Below are 13362 nucleotides of genomic sequence, written 5' to 3' on the forward strand. Positions count from 1 at the left end.
GTTCTCATCACAATAGGATACTGTGCAGATTAAAATGGATTAGTAAATGCTCTGCTTTTGGCAAGTCTTTTTGTGAAGAGTTTAAAGCCCACAATTGCAGTAGCAAGACATATCCTTTAACTTCCAGTGATTCCAGGGACCTCAATGGGACTATTTGTATGCTTAGAGATAACTCTTGATTCAGTAGAATACTTGAAAAAACATTGAAACTAGCAGTATGCACGTTCTTCAGTGCTGCTGAATGAAATCACACAGTGGCATGTTTGCTTTAGGACACAGGCCAGTACTCTTTACTCATTTCATCGGTGTTTCTGCCTCAGGGAAGCAGATAAATCTGTCAAATCTCTAAATCAGATCAACACATTATGTGGTGATGTGGACACAAAAGGGAATTACTAGAGCATGCAGTCTTAAATCATGGGTAGGTGAGAATGCTCTTTAAATACATGTGTACAAGTAGTGGTCAGAATGAAGCAGCAAGTGATGGTGCTCCAGGCAGGTATCTCTAAATTTTTCTTTCAGCCACCTGTGATTAGGAATCAGTTAATAGGTAAAATGCAAGAAGCCTTAAAGTATGTAATACATAATCCTCAGCAGTTCCAGGATGAAACCACTCAGTTTTGAGCCTGGCAAATAGCATTTTATAAGCTTCCTATAGCACTTGCTGGCTTTTCATCATTCCAGTTCAGGTTAGCAATCCTAATATTAAACTAGATATGAGCCACTGCCTGGGCTGCAGTGAGGTATAAAGAATTGCCAGAAATGCTGTCAATACCCTTATGTGCTCCTGAAAACACTGAAAGACATTCAAATTGATGTGGGAAATTTCACACACTGCTTTAGTTTTAACAACCGAAAGCAATGCAGTATCTGTGAAATACATTGCAATAACTCTAAACATCGAATTAACTCAGTTTATATCATATTCTCCAGGGACCTTTTGCTTGTTTGGAGCTCAAGGGGGATTTTTCTGGTGATGAACTAACAATATATTTGGAAGTGATGTGTATGGGACTAGGGGAATATAGCTTAGTAAATATTTAAAGAGGAACCTAACCAATTGAGTACAGACCTCAGAAAGTTAATTGTGCAAAGACAATAGAAAGAACAAGAACAGTTTTCAGATTGTAGAAGGAACAACTCATCAGCACTTGAATGAAACAAGTCAGCGTCCTGGCTGACTCAAGCCGCTAAAAGTCCTCGTTTAGCTGGGAACCTGCCAAATGTTCCTGATATACACAGGGTTCAAATGCTGGGGGAAAAAAAAAAAAAAAAAAAAGAATGATCAAATATAAGCTATTACGATATGAATCTCTAATGCAAAGAAGTCTTTGTAGCATAACAGAATGAAGTTGATGAGAACTTTGTCACTAAATTACTGGTAGCTCAACTTTTAATACTCTGGTCAAGGTTTTATGTTATATGCTTTTTATAGCTAGAGTGCAAAGAAGTAAAATAAAAATTATTGGCTGGAATGAATATAATCCACCATCAAAGCAAGTGGTAGTTTAAAGAACAATCCTTCCTTTAAAAGGGAAATGATGGAATGACTTTATCTAGGTTATAGCAGTCATATGGTGTATATACAAGTATCGGAGCTTGTGAGGGAAAAGTACACAAACCATAGCCATTTAGTGATCTCTCTCCCAGAAACTCTTTCTGCTCACACTTCATACGTTTCTTATTCTGTGTGGATAGAGGTCAAACACAGTAGAGTCCGGTCTTATGGAGGGACCAAGGAACAGCAATCTCACATGTGTGTGTACTCTCCAGCATAAACTTCCCTCAGCAAGTCAGATTGGTTTTGATAAATGTCCAGAAATTGGACAGAAACATGTCTGGTCAATTTTTAGCTATACATATCGGCTATTTATCACTCTGAGATATGGGGTCACACTATATATATATATATATATGTAAACCACACATTTTTGTAGATGCTGCATATTTATGGGCTGGAATTTCACAGCTATCGGGGGAAAAAAATAGGGTAACATTGAATATATTTGAAAATGTTTTCCTAACGGAAAGAAAGAAGTAATAGAACAAATAGGCATTTATATTTAATTACTGCTTCAGTTATTATTTTCTGTTAATAATTTAAACAGTTCGGGAGCATCGGCCATTGACAGCATCCAGTTCTGCAATCACATACAATAAAGACCAAGGCAGGCAGCTCACATTGTCTGTTCTAGTCAATCAAACGGGAATGCTCTTGGGAATTGAAGTGAAATGTGTGAAAAGGCCCACAACTACACTAAGAAACTCTTTTAGCACGCAGAAGACGGTAGCTGCATGCGATATGTCTTTTAGTAATCGTCCCAGGGAAGGCACAGGAATTGACTGAAAGTGGCAAATGACCAGAGCTGAAGGCATCCCAGGAAAAGCTCACACAGTATGAGTGGAGATATTCAGGTGCATGGGCATGTTCAAGCTACTGCTTAGCAATTTGGGAAGCTGTAAACTTCAGTGGTAGATGTAGTCACAGAATTCACGTGTATTGTTATGCTTGTAATTTGATATCTGATCTTTTACACACATACACACATATGCGCAAATCTGAACAGTTCCAATTACACACTTCAAGGATCTTCTGTGATAAACTGCCCAGACTGTAGAAGAAGAAGGATTGCTCCTTTATCTGAACAGATACAAAGTTCATATAATTCTAAACTGTGTTAATCTACTTCTCTTCCTAGATTTTCTTCTGTTCATTTTGTTTGACTTTGGCATTGAACTAGGATAACAATTACTAGCCTTTGCCACAGGATTGCTGATATGGGATACTGCCGAAATCAGCAATACTCATAAAATGAGAAAATGTGCAACAGCTGGTTATGCAGGATCCTCACGCAGTGACATGACAGCTTTGGTAGTAGTAAAGAAGTAATTTTTCCATAGATTGATAAAATTAATTCCCAGAGAAATTTCTGATCATTTAGCCTGGTCTTCTACATGATAGAACCTATTTTATTTCTATGAATTACTCCTATACTTACCCAAATAATTTATTATCCAATTTTGATTTGAAGGCATTTGGTGTAAAAAAAAATCAACTTTGATAGTTTGTGCCAATATTTTAGATCTTCATTGTTAAAGCCCACACTTAACATCCAGTTTGAATTAGTCTCATTCCAGCTTCCAATTCTAATTTACAGAAATTACACTTCTTAATATTTTTTTTTATTTACAGTCAGAGAAGAGAGTTTTTAGTTGTAGGATATTTTAAAGAAAAAAATTAAGAGATTGTAGTAACTTTCAGAGTAATCATCTCTCCCAGTTTGGAAAAACTCTTTAAAAGTTTGTAGTACATTTTTTCCCTATACTTTTCCCTTTAAGAGTCATGTTCACTAGCAGTTTTGGAGGTATTTCTACATCTGTTCATGAGCACTCAGCTGCTTCCTTGGTTCATTGTTTGAACACTAAAGCACTCATTCATTTTGAAAATACAAACATTTAAAATCATCTTTTTTTTTTTCAAGGAAAAATGAGACTTAGGGTATTTTCAACTTTAACAAAGCCTTTTTTTTTGGTCTGTTATGCTATCATCACTTGTAAATGATATTCGCACTGGCTGAGTATGATAAATGCATATATAATACACAGCACTTCTCCAAATATTTAAAAAAAAATCTAAAATGTTCTTTAATTCAGTTATGCTAATTCCATTGCAAAGCAGAGGCTTTTGAGTCATATGCAGAGTACTGGCCATTTGAGACAATCCAAGAACTGGTAAGCTTAGGGCAAAGCCAAGGATTTTCTTGCAGTCAGACTCAGTAGTATGTTGCACTGTCCCTTTCTTTTTTCTTTCCATGGTGATTTTAGCTGTCATATACGGTTCTGCCCTCTCCTCCCAGTTGAAATCTTTTTGTTTTGTCCAGAACACCTTCTTAGTTTTATTGTAGGCAATGTTCTATGCATACTTCCCTAAGTGACAAAGCTAACCTAAGTGACTCCTATTTCTGACTACTCATTCCTACCTCATGCCACAAGGCATCACTCCTCAGCTGTTTTTGCACAGCTTAGTGGAGACTCATGGCAAACTGAATCACTGAGATTCAGCCTAAAAAAGAATAAACAAGCAACAACATTTTTGAGGAAAAGTTCCTTCCAATGGCCCAGGGTGCAGCACAGCTCACGCACTCTGGCACCGCCAGAAGTGAGGTGATGACAAACTGCATTGCAGAAATAACAACATGCACCCACAAGCAAAGCAGAGGGAAATTTTTTATAAAAACTGGGATATACTTGGGGAAAATAACTGCAACTGTGTGCTCTGTCCATAGTTCCATGACACACAGAGTCTGGTTTTAGAGCTCCCAGTACCAAATCAAAATCACTACCATCACATGACATAAAAGCACTTATCCAGCACAAATTCATTGCATCTTGAGAAGTTTTCACACACATTTTGATAGGTCGACTTTGTACCATAAGCCAAATACCATTTGACCGCCTGTATTTGGCTTTTGGCATAAAACCAGTCATGAATTTCACTGCATGCTCCAGCTAAAGCAGGATAAAACAGCCATAAACTGTATACTTGGATCAATATCTTATAAATGGGGGATTCAGTAATGTGTTAATTTGGTATTGATGACTGTGAAGCTATGACCTCATTCTGGAGTGAGACAGTTTAAAACAACAGCCTTTAAAGAGGTGTCAGTGGTACAACAATCTCACTGTTTCATTAACTCTGATATCGGATGTGCATTTCTAGCAAAAGCCAGAAAAAGTTTCCATTTTATACAGAGTTTAGCACTGCAGGGTGGTGGTCGAGTCAAATATTATCTCTTTTCCTACATACACATACATATACTTCCAATATCCACTCCTTTGCCTTCTCAAGTACAGGTTGGGTGTAACAAACTGGAACCTTTCTTTGAGTTATGGATTGGGTAAGCAAGACAATATTTTGCTTCACTCCTTTTACCCTCTCTGAGAGCTAATTTAAATAAGAGATCCTTTGTGTCCTGTGATAAAGAACTCTATATTCTTTTTCTGATAACAATTGTTCACATTCTTCATGAAAGAGGAGTGTCTCTCCGTGGTTTAAGGGAAGTTTCCAGCCACACAGCTTTTCTGTTGTCAAATCACTCTCTTCACAACACTCTTAGAAAGACCAAATCAAGGATTCTACTAAATTAATGACTTACAATAAAGTACATAAGATTCCATCAGTATCCTGTCGTTTCAGCCCAGAAAACAAAAAACAACTAGAAATATTAAAGGGATATCCCCATGCCCATTTATTATAGAATCAGAATCATAGAATGGTTAGGGCTGGAAGGGACCTTCAAAGGTCATCTAGTCCAACCCCCCTGCAAGGAACAGAGGGATATCTCCAACTAGATCAGGTTGCTCAGGGCCTCATCCAACCTGGCCTTGAACGTCTCCAGGGATGGAGCATCCACCACCTCTCTGGGCAACCTGTTCCAGTGTTCTACAACTCTCATGGTAAAAAATTTTTTCCTAATATCCAATCTGAATCTACCTCCCTCTATTTTAAAACCATTACCCCTTGTCCTATCACAACAGGCCCTCCTGAACAGCCTCTCCCCATCTTTCTTGTAGGCCCCCTTGAGGTACTGGAAGACCACTATAAGGTCACCCCGGAGCCTCCTCTTCTCCCGGCTGAACAGCCCCAACTCTTTCAGCCTGTCTCATAGGAAAGGTGCTCCATCCCTCTTATCATCTTCGTGGCCTTATAATGAAAGGCTCTGGAGTCACACATCATGAGACACCACTGCAGCCTATATTCCTCCATTTCACAGCAAACAGCAGATGGTCAGATGTGCCTGAATCTCCACTGATGGATTTCAAAAAAACTAACACAGCTTCACTGAGAGAGCACAAAAGGAGTCAACAGCCTGCAATATCAAACACAGCTGGGGAGAAGTTTACAGTCCATTTCATGAGTCCTTTTCCACAGAGAAAAACCACAAATTAAAAATAGGTATCAGGAATATCTTGTTGTGCTGTGATGAAATTACTCTCCATACGTACAAACTAGTGTTGCCAATTTAGACAGCTTGATGGTGTGTTTATGGATATTCTCCCTAGCGTTTACAATATGGCCTGTTGTGTACAATATTACATCAGCTGTTTTTTTTAAAATTTGCTTTTTCACTGTAGTTCTGTAATAATGGACTCTATCCACTCTGTTCACCTTCCATTGTATTCCATTAGTATCTTCCCTCAGAGTACCTAATTCTGTGAATTTTCCCCATGTAACTTTTACATGATTATGTTTGACTGTTTGTTTCTAAATGTTGACCACAGTATTTTGTCTATCTAGCCTGGTTTGTTTCCCTGGGTTAAGTAAAAGTAGCTTCTAATTGCATTGGTTGCTCAACGAATTATGAAAATCTTATTTACGTATTCCTCTTATGTACACTTCCTCTCTCATTTTGTAGGTTTTGGTGCAGTGAATTCCAGGGTCACTCATTCTGCAAAGATCATTGAATGCTTATTAAGATATTTTCCCCTAGTGTCTATACAGTCCTGCTATGAATTTGAAGAAAGCTAACCTCTAAAACCAGAATATATACAAATAAAGGGGATATTATTTGCATTTGTTTTATGGATGTGATTCATAAAAGGAATGCTTTTTTGAGTTTGTGCTCTTTATTGTATTAAGAACGCCCTGAATTCCAGTTTTCCTGTCTTTCCTCCAAAATATTTAAAACCTGTTGCAGCCCAGTGATATCTGCAGACTTTTTCAATATGTTCTTTACTTCACCATCCAGGCCTTTAATGAAAGCCTTGAACAGAAGCATAGAACCCTAGACAGACTTATGCAGTACTCTTGAAATGACCTCATAGATTGAAGGCACACTGTTGAGAATTATATTGCGTTTTCCCATTGGATGACTACTTTATTTCATCTGGACCCTGCTTCCTTAGTTTGCAAATAAGAATGTCATGCAGGACAGTGACAAAAGTCTTACTGAAGCCAGTATATCATATATACTGGTTCTCCCTCAATTGCTAGACTGGTTACCCTACCAGAAAAGGAATTTACACTGGCACTATTTGATCTCGACAAGTCTACATTGGATACTTTAATCCACACTGTTATCCCACAGATGCTCATAAAAATGGTTGTTGTAGCACTTTAACCAATACTGATATTAGGTTGACATATCTATAATTCTCCAAGTCCTTTCATGCTCCTTTTCAAGTATATGTCATATTTGCCTTATCGTTTCCAGATTTGAAGTGATAATCTCTATTTATTCCAAGGTTGCTCAGAATTTCTTCAACAAATCAAACTTGAGTGTCACCGGCTCTTGCAACTTTTAGTCATACAGCATACACGTATACTTTATTTTCCTTTGTGTCATGGTCTGTTTACCCTTGTAAGAAAAATTCATTAACTGAGTGGTAATAAATGGCTGTTTAAGAGAATGTTTCATCATTTTCTGCAGTCATGATTATTTAACCACAGATCTTGTTTACAGAACAGGGCTATCTGTTCCTTTCTCTTGCAGAAAAATGTCTGTTTCTGATTTTTTTTTTGTGTAATTTACTCTCAAGTTTAGTCTTTTTAATTTTGTTCAACTCACGCTTGCTTGTCCATTAAAGAATGCCAGATGCTGTCTTGTTTTTCACTTTTTGTGTTACCCAAGTTTTTTTCTCCACAGCAGGTCAGTTTGTCATTATGATTTCAATAAAGTTTCTTTCAATAATTACTTTCTCTCACATATTCCTTGAAATGAATGCTCTAAGACCCCATTGACTAGTTCTTTGCATTCATTCAGGTCTCCTTTTAGGAACATAGAACAGTTGAATTCTGTTGTATATTAAAATACTCCAAATTTCCAAAGTAATGGAAGCTTTTTTTACACCCACCTTTGTACTCTTACTTCTGCATGCATGGTTATGACTACTAATATGCACATCTAAACTGTTTCTACTTGCTATTTAGTAACTTCTGTTCCCTAAAGAATTTTAATTTTCCTTGATGGTATTGTTATTCCCATTAGTTCTCTGATATAACATATTAGCAAACACTTCCTACTAGTTTTTTCTAATTATCTATTTGTCCCTCCTAGATAAGACTCCAGCCACCAATTCAAAACAGTATCACATTCATTCAGGAACATGTGTTGGAAGAAAACAAATTAATCATAGAATCATAGAATCATAGAATGGTTAGGGCTGGAAGGGACCTTCAAAGGTCATCTAGTCCAACCCCCCCTGCAACAAACAGGGATATCTCCAACTAGATCAGGTTGCTCAGGGCCTTGTCCAACCTGGCCTTGAACGTCTCCAGGGATGGAGCATCCACCACCTCTCTGGGCAACCTGTTCCAGTGTTCTACCACTCTCATAGTAAAAAATTTTTTCCTAATATCCAACCTGAACCTACCTCCCTCTATTTTAAAACCATTACCCCTTGTCCTATCATAACTGGCCCTCCTGAACAGCCTCTCCCCATCTTTCCTGTAGGCCCCCTTGAGGTACTGGAAGACCGCTATAAGGTCACCCCGGAGCCTCCTCTTCTCCAGGCTGAACAGCCCCAACTCTTTCAGCCTGTCCTCATAGGAAAGGTGCTCCAGCCCTCTTATCATCTTCGTGGCCCTCCTCTGGACCCTCTCCAACTGGTCCATGTCCTTCTTATGTTGGGGGCTCCAGAACTGGACGCAGTACTCCAAGTGAGGTCTCACAAGGGCAGAGTAGAGGGGGAGAATTAAGTAAGAGAAGGAATTATATCATCCCCTAACTCAAGCAATCACAGGTGATTCCAGCCAAAACGTAATGCAGCTGTAGTCTGTGGGTTACTTATGCGTTATGCTAGAAATGAGGTGAACAATCACATTACTGATAGGTAAGATGCTCTGGTGTGGTGCCATATTTCTCGTGTCCATCTGCTTGCATTTGTCATTTGCTAATTAGGCTGAGCAAAAACTTGAGCTGATTCATGAGTGGTTGGGTGGGTTTGCTTCAGAGGTGGCAGTGCTATCAAGGAGCTAGGTAGCGGGGTTAGGGAAGTAAGATTTCTGCTTTTGCTCTCACAACACACACCTCACAACACCCAAAGGAAGTCCACTGTGGCAACTTGCTCAGGACTATTACACATTTAAGCTATATGGAGCCTTTAGATTAGGACTTTAGTTAACAGTGGATTCACTGAAAAATACATACATATATACATTCTGCAAGCTTAGTTTGAATATTAGCAGCACACAAGTTTTACCTCACCTCCAAGATAGGCTATTGGTGAAAGCTTAAAACACTGCTTAGCTCTCTCTAAGGACTTCTGGGTTCTGCTAATGTACAAGGATGAATGCAAGATTTTATACCTTTTTGTTTCGTCTTTATCCTACGTAAATCAGGGAAGAACGTACAGACTTACATTCAAATATTACAAAGGTAAGCATAATCTTAACCGCCTCATATGGTGACTCAAAGGTAAACATAATCACAACCAGCTCAGCAACCAAAGATCAGGTTAGGAAAGCTAAAGCCCTGATAGAGTTAAATCTGGCCAGGGACATCAAGGGCAACAAGAAAAACCTCTATAGATATGTCAGTGATAAAAAGAGATCTAGGGAAAATGTAGGCCCTCTCTGGAAGGAAACGGGGGACCTGGCTACCTGTGACATGCAGAAGGGTGAGGTACTCAATGACTTCTTTGTCTCAGCCTTCACTGGCAAGAGCTCCAGCTGCACAGCCCAAGTCACAGAAGGCAAAGGCAGGGACTGGGAGAATGAAGAACCGCCCACTGTAGGAGAAGATCAGGTTCGAGACCATCTAAAGAACCTGAAGGTGGACAAGTCCATGGGACCTGATGAGGTGCATCTGCGAGTCCTGAGGGAACTGACCAATGAAGTTGCTAAGCCGCTATCCATCGTATTTCAGAAGTCGTGGCAGTCTGGTGAAGTTCCCAATGACTGGAAAAGGGGAAACATAGCCCCCATCTTTAAAAAGGGGAAAAAAGAATACCCAGGGAGCTACAGACCAGTCAGTCTCACATCTGTGCCTAGCAAGATCATATAGCAGATCCTCCTGGTGACTATGCTAAGGCACATGGAAAATAAGGAGGTGATTGGTGACAGCCAACATGGCTTCACTAAGGGCAAATCCTGCCTGACTAATCTGGTGGCCTTCTATGATGAGGTTACAGCATTGATGGATAGGGAAGAGCAACTGACATCATCCACCTGGACTTATCCAAAGCATTTGATACTGTCCCACACGACATCCTTGTCTCTAAACTGGAAAGACATGGTTTTGATGGATGGACCACTCGGTGGATAAGGAATTGACTGGATGGTCACAATCAAAGAGTTGTGGTCAACGGCTCAATATCCAAGTGGAGGCCGGTGACGAGTGGCATTCCTCAGGGGTCAGCACTGGGACCAGTGCTATTTAATATCTTTGTTGGTGACATGGAGAGTGAGATCGAGTGCACCCTCAGCAAGTTTGCAGATGACACCAAGTTGTGTGGTGTTGTGGACACGCTGGAGGGAAGGGATGCCATCCAGAGGGACCTTGACAGGCTGGAGAGGTGGGCCTGTGAGAACCTCATGAAGTTCAACAGGGCCAAGTACAAGGTCCTGCACATGGGTTGGGGCAATCTCAAGCACAAGTACAGGCTGGGACTGGGACTTGGGAGTGCTGGTGGATGAGAAGCTCAACATGAGCCAGCAACGTGTGCTTGCAGCCCAGAAAGCCAACCGCATCCTGGGCTGCATCAAAAGCAGCATGGCCAGCAGATTGAGGGAGGTGATTCTGCCCCTCTACTCTGCTCTCGTGAGACCCCACCTGGAATACTGTGTTCAGCTCTGGAGTCCCCACCACAAGAAGGACATGGAGCTGTTGGAGCGAGTCCAGAACAGGCCCATGAAGATGATCCAAGGGCTGGAACACCTTTCCTATGAAGACAGCCTGAGATAGTTGGGGCTGTTAAGCCTGGAGAAGAGAAGGGTCCAGGGTGATCTTATTGCAGCCTTACTGTACTTAAAGGGGCCTACAGGAAAGCTGGAGAGGGACTTTTTACAAGGGCATGTAGTGACAGGACAAGGGGCAATGGATTTAAACTGAAAGAGTGCAGATTTAGATTAGATATAAGGAAGAAATTTTTCGATCAATGGGTGTTGAGGCACTGGAACAGGTTGCCCAGAGAAGTTGTAGATGCCCCATCCCTGGAATTGTTCAAGGCCAGGTTGGATGAGGCTTTGGGCAACCCGGTGTAGTGGAGGGTTTCTTTGTCCATGGCAGGGGGGCTGGAACTAGATGATCTCTGAGGTCCCTTCCAACCCTAACCATTCTATGATTCTATGATATGCATAAGTCAGTACTACACAGGACATATTTCTCTTCTTCTGGCTTATTTCCTCCTTTATTACCTATAAAATTCTCTACTTTACAATAATACATAGCCAATGCTAAATGTTGCCAAGATCAGATGTCAATATTTTATATTCCTTTTGCTTTGATGCCTACCACATCAGGCAGGGTGGAGAATGACGCTTTTAAAGACCAAATCTTTATATAAAATGTAACAATAAAGAAGATTCACTTCTTAAATGTGAGTAGAAAAATGACACTCAGAGTTGGTAATTTCTGTCTGCCTAAGGGACGTCAATCACTCCTGCTATGCAACACTTAAAGGCTGTCAGCAATGTCTTTTAGAAGCGTCTAATATTTTAGAAGTGTTCCTGCAGTATTTACTGATTATAAAAATAATATACAGCTTCATGCCATGCATCACATGGCAGGCGTGTGGGGAGGGGAGGTGTGTGTATTCCTTAAAATGGATTTATTCAGCCATAGTGCAATAGCCTCTGCAATGGAAAACATGTTGAGCGATGAATCACTTTCCACTGGAACCAGCTGTATCTACATGAAATCACTAAAATAATGAAATAATTAGTCAGGATTGAAACTTTAGGCAAATAAACCTATTAGATATAATACCAAAGATTCATTAGTCTAATTGTTTCTCCATATTTTTCTGACTCAACAGGATACCAGAAAGAACAAAGCAGGTTCAGTTTCTCAAAACTATAATAGACTTCATACAGCCAGACACACAACATAAAAATAAACCTCTCTTTCCATTAGTGATCCTCAAGCTTGTTAGAAATCACTTCCATTAACAGGGGAGGAGAAACCCCTTACACTGCTCCTCTTTCCCTCTCCATAGACCTGTACCATTTGCAGCCTGTCTTTTGAAACTGGGCAGCCATTTGGTTTCTGCAGGCAAGATCCCAAAGACCATGCTGATTCCACATGTGGATTGTAGTTCCTTTGGGAGTGTTGGGCCTAGATGTTTGGCAGGACTCATTCATTCACGGGTCGCTACTAGTGTTACTAGCATTTTTCCAAAGCCTGTTCCAATGTGCCCTAGATAACACAAACAGCAGTATAGTGAGTTGGCAGTAGCTTTAGCATGTGGAAGGAATCCTTCCCCTGATCATTAACATTTCTCAGGTATAAATTCAGATGGAAACTCCTAACTCAAGTGTATCTTTAGGAGAGACTCTGAGTATGAATCACTTGGGTCATACCCATTCCAGCTGAACAGCTATTTTTCCCTTCCAGTAACCAAGAGTGTGTCTGGGGATTTCAGGTGGGTTAAGTAACTCCTGGAGATGTCATCTTCAGTGTCTTCTCCTTAGCATCTGTTTTGAGGAGCAGAACTTTCAGAAAAAATGCTGTCATTACAGGTTCTAATTCCATGTTTAATCAAACCACTTCAAACTAAAGTATTTAATCTGTGGGAAGGTGCTTGTCCTCTCTCCCCTTTCCAGCTCTGGACTGCTGTGTTCTTCTATTCTTCTCCTTGTCTCCTTGATTTTGACATTTGCTGCAGCCATATGGTCAAATGTATACAATTGTAACTCAAGAAATGCAACTCACTTTGAAAGCTCAAACTTACTTGTCAGTTTTCTCATTCAGTGACCTACACAAGCATATTTGTGGCTTAGTGTTTTAGGAATAAAACTTTCAGTATCTGTGATCTGAGAAGCAAGTTAATGCCTGCATACTAATGTGGCTCATCTACTCTTCCCATTAGAACTTTAGGGTCCATTTTTCTTTCAGTCAGGAGACCTCCCTCTCAATGTTTGCCATTGAACTAGGTAGATTCTGTAACATCAGCAAATGCTATCAAGTAAATTTTTATGTCACCAGTACATAAGAGGGCAAGAGTCTGGCATGAAGGACAGAGATCTCAGTGAAATATATACAGGAAATATTTTCTCCAAGTCTGAAAGAACAGACAGAAAACACAGTAAACTGCACTGAAACTTGGACAGTTAAGAACAGAAAATATATAAACAGAGAACAAAATACAAAAAGGACCTTAAAAAAATTAACAAATGCATTTTCTCTGTACATAGTCCTCAGC

This window comes from Tauraco erythrolophus, chromosome Z (genome assembly GCF_009769465.1).
Source record: "Tauraco erythrolophus isolate bTauEry1 chromosome Z, bTauEry1.pri, whole genome shotgun sequence".
Taxonomy (NCBI): domain Eukaryota; kingdom Metazoa; phylum Chordata; class Aves; order Musophagiformes; family Musophagidae; genus Tauraco; species Tauraco erythrolophus.